The sequence below is a fragment of the Eretmochelys imbricata genome, chromosome 1 (genome assembly GCF_965152235.1).
Source record: "Eretmochelys imbricata isolate rEreImb1 chromosome 1, rEreImb1.hap1, whole genome shotgun sequence".
NCBI lineage: Eukaryota > Metazoa > Chordata > Testudines > Cheloniidae > Eretmochelys > Eretmochelys imbricata.
The window spans coordinates 226,101,808-226,110,315 of NC_135572.1; positions in this window are offsets into that span (position 1 = coordinate 226,101,808).

The window sequence follows — 8,508 nt, forward strand, 5'->3', positions numbered from 1 at the left end:
CATGCTACCTCCAGGTTCCAAGCCTGTTATGGTCTCCAGCCCCAGCACAGTCAGGCCTTGCAGAAGACTCAATGATCATTATTTCCAGCACAGCCAAAACTCGGCACTCCCAGCATGGCTTCTGAGGCTGAGCATTGAACAGTAGTATAATTTCATCTCTGTAAAAGTGGTGGAGAAAGCTCCTGCCACAGATGTTGGTCTGATCTAGGGTTGCCAACTGTCTAATCACACAAACCCAAACACGCTTGCCCTGCCCCTTCCCCAAGGCTCCGCCCCTGCCCTGCCCTTTTGAGGCGCTATCCTGCTCACTCCATCCCCCCTCCCTCCATTGCTCACTCTCCCCCATTCTCACTCACTTTCGCCGGGCTGGGGTTGGGGGGAGGAGGTGTGGGCTCTGGGCTGGGGCCGAGGGGTTCAGCGTGCGGGAGGGGGCTCTGGGCTGAGCCTGGGGTAGGGGGTTGGAGTGCAGATGGGGGGTGCAGGGAAGCAGGCTCTGGGAGGGAGTTTGGATGCAGGAGGGGGCTCTGGGCTGCGGTAGAGGGCTGGGGTGCAGGAGGGGGTGCGAGGTGCAGGCTCCACCCAGGAGGCACTTACCTCTGGCAGCTCCTGGTCGGTGGGGCTAAGGCAGGTTCCCTGCCTGCCGTGGCCCTGTGTCACTCGCAGGGCAGGCAGGGAGTCTGCTTTAGCCCCGCTGCGCCACTGGACTTTCAGCCCCTAAAATGTCCCGGTTTGGCTTCAGTAGCCTCTGGGAGATAGGGCGTGATTCCGGGAGACTCCTGCTGAAACCGGGAGGATTGGCAACCCTAGTCTGATCCCAGGGAACGTTCACCCAAGTCCCTGGAGTGGAATAAAGTGGCAAAAATAGCTACATTCCTCACAAGCACCCAGAGGAGCTCTGAAGGAGCCTATGCTGTTACAGAGGGGGAGGAAGGTTCTGCTGCATGTGTCAGATATTTTCTCCCTAGCTGTGCCTGTATGGTTTCAATTTGTTGTATTTTCAAACCAGTGAAAGTGGCATTGAGAGAGACTCCAATGGAGCTGGGCTCTGCTAAGCAGATTTTCTACATAGGCTTCCTCAGTGCATCTCTGCCAATGCACCTCTTTCCTGACTTGTGGCACCCCCTGCTATGTTACTCCAGAGTATGGAAGGCCAATCCTACAGGACTCTGATGATTTTGTGATGTGGGCACATAGCCGCTTGTGACAGAAATGAGCCCCCTCCCTGCATTTGGCATGCAATTACACACAGAAATATACATACTTCCAGTTCCACACATGCTCTTTTGCAGGGGCATCCTTACCCATATGCAAACTATGCAGCTGTGTAGGGCACCAGGAAATTTGGGGCACCAAATTGTGCCAAATTTCCCCGTGCCCTATGCAGCTGCGTGCTGCTCCAGCAGCCAGCCCGATCCCCCAGCCGGCTGAGCTGGACAGGAAGGCTGCTCCCGCCCCGTGTCCACTCCACCCCTTCCCCATAGCCCCTGCCCTTGCCCTGCCTCTTCCTGCCCCTGCTCCACCCCACCCCCACTCCACCCCTTCCCCTGAGCTATGCCCCAGGGGACTGCAGCAGGGGTTGGGAGCACCTTGCACTCAACGGGCAGCGGGAAGTGGAGTGTCCCGGCCCCAGACTGCTCCGCTCTGCTGGCTCCCAGCAGCGCCACTGGTGAGTGCTGGGGGGCGGTTCCCCTCTGCCCCCCAAGGCTGGGAGCCAGGGGAGCAGGGCGGGCTGGGGCCGGATCACTCCACTTCCCACCGCCCTGTGAGTGTGGGGTCGGGCGTGCCCTGCAATCACCAGGCAGCAGGAAGTGGAGCAACCCAGACCCAACCCTCTCCACTGGCTCGTGCTGAGGGGTGGTTTTCCCCCTGCCCCCCAAGCCTGCTCCTGTCCCCCACAGATCTTGAGCACAGCCTGCCCCCCACCCCCACCCCCCACCAGACGCCTGGGGCTAGCCCCGCCGCAGGGGGCTGCATAGGGCACTTCAATATCTAGGGATGGCCCTGCTCTTGTGCTCATGTAACGCTTCTTGTGTGGGTGCTTTCTCACACACACACACCCCCAACATAGAGCAGTCATGAAAAGACTGTTCTACACAGATATAGCCCTGTTTCTGCATGGCCACAGCTTGGTGCCGCTTATCAGGCTCTGGTCCCTGCATATCCCACTTTGGTGGGCAGGAGTTGCTAGCAGAAACATGTCCCAGCTCTGATTACATCTCATTCTCCCGATGGGGCCCCAGTCACCAAAGGGTTCCCACAGCTGGCTACCAGGAACACTCCATTTGCCAACGCCAGGGTCAGGCTGGCAGAGCTTCCAGCTGCTCTGAGCCCAGGCTGTGGTAGGGCGGTCAGCGGGCTATTGTAAAGCATTCCCAGCCACCTGCCTGCAGAGCAGCTGTTTGCAGAGCCGGGTCAATAACAACAGAGAATGACTTGGTTCTGGCTGCCCGCTTGAAGCAGAAATCTTTATTATCAACAGAGGAGACAAGGGAGCACAAATGGCTGCATTGATACCATGGGTGCAGCATGTTCATACAAAACACAGCCACTGCCACACAGGTCAAACTGTTGCCGAGGAAGAGAGCCAAGTGTGGCTGCTGTGGGACAGGAAACTGAGGAAGGCAGGGAGGGGCTCATGCAGAGAGATGACCCTTTGATGGGGACCTGCTTCCAACCAGACTGGGCAACATGTACCCAAATGAATGCCGGGAAGGGCAAGTGCGAGCCATTCAGCATGACGCTCTGACCTGGGACCCCCCCTCTCCCACTGATGAGCTTGGTAGAGAGGTCACATGGGTACAAGCACTTGAGCACCTGCTGCCAAGGACTGCATTGTCCAAAAGACAGGGAGGGCCTCATTTACAAACACAGTGCTGTAAAGCTGGTGGTCTACTTCTTAAGCAAAAAGAGTTTTCATCCAAAAATGGCCCCAATCTAAAATTTTCATGCAAAATTGTCCATTTCACAGTTTATCTATCTGTCTTCCATTTCTTTTGATGTTTTTATCATTTTTTCCCTTTTACCCTCTCTCCTTGTCTTTTCAGTCATTTTCAAAAATCAATCCCCCCCCCCCCAAAAAAAGGGGGGGGGGAGAAAGAGATATGCAGGGGGAAGGAAAAACTTAAAAACTGAAGAACAAAAATATCAAAAAATTTTGGAGGGTGAAATTGTTTTTCCATTTTTTCAACCAACTCTAGATTGTTCCTAGCACTCAAAGCCAGTGGACGCTCCTGTTTACTCCCTTCTTTCCCCTGTTACCATTACAGGCACAGGAGGATAGGCAAGGATAAGAACCCCTTGTACAAAACAGGAGCATTGTCTCCTGCTGAGAGAACCAGGGCAATCTTATATTGCCTTTGAGCCAAGAGACACCTTCTCCCTCTCTTCATGTCCCAACCCAGCAATTGATGGTAGCAGCCCCACATGAGTCTAACTGCCATAACTTCCACTAAAATGTGGCTCTACGATGAAAAGTGACTGACCATGGCCCCTTCTTCCCAGGGTACATTCAAGTCATGGTTGCTGCTCGGACCACTTTTTGGCCCCTGTTCGCCCTGCAGAGCGAACATAGCTGAGAGAGGGAGTGGGATTCTATTCCTGCCTTGCTAAGTTATGATCAGTGACATCTGTGCAAATCCACTGGTGGCACGCGGACTCCACTGTGTCACCGAGGGCAGAATCTTTATCACAGGTGATGACAGAGGAGAAAGAACGAGCCGAGCTTGACTTAGATCCCAGGGCAGTTTGCAGGGCTGGCCCAGATCCCTGCAGGAATATAGGCTGCTAACTTACACTGAAATCAACAGAAGTTAGGATCTGGACCTTACCGACCCCAGTTCATGGTGCTCAGTTTACAAACAAAAAGATATTTTGTTCCTGAGAGATGATAAACATGGATGCCCATGACGCTGCTTTTAACAATTTTCAGAGCCCAAATGACCTTTAATACTTCTAGATGCTTCCCAGCTGAACACCATCGAGGCTGCAAGTCTGTGCCAGCAACTGAGAGCCCACTAGCTCCTTGAGCAACGGGGGGTTAAACAGCACCCCCGTGGTACGCGTGTGCGTAACCAAATGTCTGGCATTTAGAGATGCTGTAGCCTTCTGAGTGCTGGCTGGGATCGGTGGCTGGCTTGATTTCCAATACTTTCAGAGCCCTGTGGGGCACAACCCAGGACCGTGATGAGCAGCGTTTAGGCTGGGTGCATGAAAGCACTTTCTAGGAACAGCTTTTGGCTCCCGTTCAGAATGATACATTTCTGTGTATAAGAGTCGCATCTGCAGTGACACTGACTTGGCTCCGTTTAGCCCCCGTACTTCAGGGCATGATCTGATCACTAATGGAGGTCAGGAAAGACGCTCCCCCGGTGGTATAATAGTGCACAATTGTGTGCAGTAGGGGGATGTCGTGCCTTATTCTGAAGCATTATTTCGGAGCCCGTGTTGGAGGCAGGAGACCACACTAGATGGCCAATGCTCTGGTCAGGTAATCATAGAGTTTAAGGCCAGAAGAGACCACTAGATCACCTAGTCAATAAGTGGACCGTGGGCCAAATCCATACTGCCAGGTGCTTTTGAACAGACCGCAAAATCTTTTTATTATTATTTATTATTATTATTTTCTCTGGCTCTTGACTATATTTTGACCAAGAAATTTGGACCTTGACAAAAAATAATTGACTGCCCCCCCAAGTCTAGTCTGACTTGCTGTACCTCACAGACCACCAGCACCCACACACTAAACCCACCAACTGAAATGAGACCAAAATATTACAGCCCACAGAAGACTAGACTATAATGTGCCAGAGGCAGAGAAAAGAAGGGACCAAGTGCACCAGTGCCCAAGCCTCCTGCAGTGGCAGGGAAATGAGTAAGTGAGATATACCCAGATAATCTTGGCAAGCAACCTGCACCCACACATTGCAGAGGAAGGCAAATCCCCCTGTCCCATAAGCTACCTGCCAATCTGACCTGGGGGGATCGGTTAGACCCTGAGCATGTGAGCAAGACCCAGCCAGCCAAGCCCCTGAGAGAGAGAATGCTCGGTGCCACTTCAGAGCCCCTGGCCCACCCTGCCAAGGGTCCCATCTCCAGCCGTGGCCATCCCTCATGTTTCAGAGGAAAGAGATAAAAAAACCTCCCAGAATACACTGGGGGGAAAAGATTGCTTCCTGACCCCTTTAGGTGATCGGCTGAAGCCCTGAAGCATGCGCTTTAGGAACACAGGACATAAACCAGAAGTGAGCTGTGGGGCTGCTTAGCTGTGCCCACTGCCCCAAAACAAGCACCCCCACCATACAATCGCACTCATAAATTCATCTTGCTCTCTCTTGAAACTAATGCATTTGTCCCCCCCACCCCCACACAACTCCAATTGGGAGGCTGTTCCAGAACCTCACCCCTCTGATGGGTAGAAACCTTCTTCTCATTTCCAGCCTGAATTTGTTCATGGCCAGTTTATAGCCATTTGTTCTTGTGCTAGCATTGTCCTTTAGCTTAGCGCTTCACCCTCCCTAGTAGTGACCCCCTTAATGTATTTATAGTTCATAGTAAAATCCTGCTTCAAATATTAATTCTTGATTGGTTTTCCTGTCCAGTGGAAGAGGCCTTTAGTCTTTGGTGCCTTTCAGGAAAACAGGGATGACTAAGCACTGGCAATGGCTTGAGGAGAAAAAAACATCTGTGAATGCACGTGAGCCTTTTCCAGAGTTAAACTAGTATTAAGCCATCATCAGCATTGCCAACCCTAAGCGCTCCAACATGATGCGTCAGGCCCCGGAAAATCATGGGATTGGCTTGAAAAGCATGAGATTTGACCAGGAATCTCTTTGGGCTTCTTTTTATTTGTCACCTGGTTTTTGAAACTTTAGTTTTTGAGTTATTGCACCATGAAACTGACTTTTTTTAAAAAAAATCAAGCTGAGGTTCTCATGTAATCAAATGACTCCAGGAGCTGGGGCTTGAAGAAGAACACCAAACCTTATGGTGAAATGGTGAAAGTTGGCAACGCTGCCTCGTTTGTTGCTGTCATGGGAGGGCGGAGTCCAGCAGGGGAGAAGGGCAGAGGTTCCATTTCTGATGCAAAGGAAAGGAGGCATTGAGAGCTCGGGTCACACCATGATTCAGTTCCCAATGAAGTGGGGGAGCAAAGGAAGGGGCAGAAGGGATCCCAACCCATTGTATTCAGGCCTGCAGCTCTCGCTGCTTGTATTGCTGCTGCCCTTTCTGAGTTGGGGCTGGGTCAGGGTTTGGCAATCTAGACTGTGCTGGGGGGAAATGCTGCAGTAGTTATCTACAGAAAGGTCCACAATGTTCAGGGAGAAGGTAAATGCCAGAGGGCACAGTGCTGAGTGACCTAGAGGAAATACCAGACATTTACCTGACACAGTAGGGAGGAGAGTGGAAGAGCATGTCTGCTGCCATGATGCTGATTACAAATTGGGGATTAGAGTCCCCCACGCACTGATGTAGGAATCAAGCAGAAACACCCTCAACACAATTGGCATGGAGACCGCATGCAAGCACGTGAACATGTATGATTACTAAGGGAGGAGGAGAGGAGAGGCCAGAAAGGCAAAGGCACAAAATCAGGGAATACTAGCAAAGGAAACAAGAAACCATCATTATAATATTTATGTGGGAAGCAAGAAGATGGCAGAAAAGGGCAGATCTGCTGCTTACCGATGTGGGGGAGAACAAACAAGCCAAAGGCAGCAGTTGAAATGGTTCATTATGGAAACGAAGGGATTACAGAATAGCAAGATAACCTAAATGTATTCACAGTCGTAGGGCCTGGTGAAATTCACCCCACCGAGCAATCGGAATTAGCAGAAGTATCAGAACTGAAGAAATGTGAAGCCAGTGGAAGGGCAGAGAAGGAGCAAAGGATGCTTTGAAGGAGAGCAAAGGAGGGGGATTCCCAGGACTTACAGATGAGTAAATTTATCTGCAATACTTGGCATATTGCTCAAACAGCTAACAGAGCATCCAACTACTGAACACCTCCACAAAAATAAGTAATAAATAATAGGCAAAGTAAATTTGTCAAAGAAAAATCATGCCAATTTACCATGGGACCCAATCCTACTGCCATTAAAATCAGTGCAAAGCTTCCCATTGACTTCAGTCTGAGCTAGAGAGAGCTCTTAGGTTTTGTTAGTTTCATGAAATAAACTTAATGGATAAAGGAAATGCAGTGGACATAATAGCTATTGATTTCAACAGCTTATTTGATACATTTCCACAAGCCATCCTCTGAGTGAAACTCGAGAGTTGTGGACTAGATGAGTTGTTACAGAATGGGATTTAAAAATGAATAACACATTTAACAAATTGTATTCATTCAAGAGTCAATGTCAAATTTGAAGGAGGTTCCAATACCAGTCAGTATTGTCATTAAAGATTCAGATGCACAAACAATACAGATCCAGGAGGGACTGCAGAGGGATAGGATCATAATACAGGACAATCATGACACATATGAGACAAGGCCTTTAAATCATTGGTATTACTCAAGAAAGACATGTAAAGTGCTTCACATAGGAAGGAATCATCAGATGCACAATTGTAAAACAATGAACTAGGCAGCCATGCTACAGAAAAAGAGAGAAGGATATAATGGGTGATGAACTGAATAAGAGTCAACAGTACAACACTGCCATTAAGAGGAGCACAAGCCATTCTGAGTCGCATTGACAGGAGTATTATATGTAAAATTAGCAGGGTAATTATTCCACTCTTCTTAGCACTGGTTAAGCCTCAGAGTCCTGCATCCAGTTTAGGGCAACCCTTTTACCAAAAAAAAGACAGATAAATAAATTGGAGCGCTCAAATGAGCACAGGAGAAATAATAAAATGTTTGACAAGTGAGACCCACAAAGAGACCCAATTAGGTCCAGGGAAAAGATGGCAGAGAGGGGACGTCAGAACCATCTACAAGTGGATGAAGGGATGTTATGAAGAGGGCTGGCATCAATTATTCTCATTAGTCGCTGAGGAGGCAAGATGTAACTGGGCACAAATTGTAGAACAAAAAATTTTAGTTAAAGATTAGAAACAAAAATTAACCAATACATCCATTTGGGAATGGTGTGAGCTGCCCAGAATGGTGGCGGTGTATCTGTCTCTTGAGACTACATAGTCATCTATCAGCGATGCTTTTAGGGTAATGAAATCAGGCCCACATGTATGGAGAAGAAATGACTAAGTGACCCACCAAAGGTCCTGTCCGTCCCAGATGAGTTCGTAACTCTGTGACCTGAGCTGATACTGGGAATGGGTCAGGTTCTTTGCTTTCATGCAGGAGATGTAGAGTCAATGGGGTATGGAAGTCCAGTGGTTGAAGTTGATGGTGTCTCTGTGTCAAATCGCCAGGGTCCAGGCTGGAGGAGGAGAGTCAATGGCAGGTGTAGGCCTGGAGTTCATATGGTATCTAAGTTGAATCCCTGGAGCTCAGAGTGAAGAAGCAGAGTTGATGGGTGTGTAAATCTGGTGACTGGAGCTCATGGC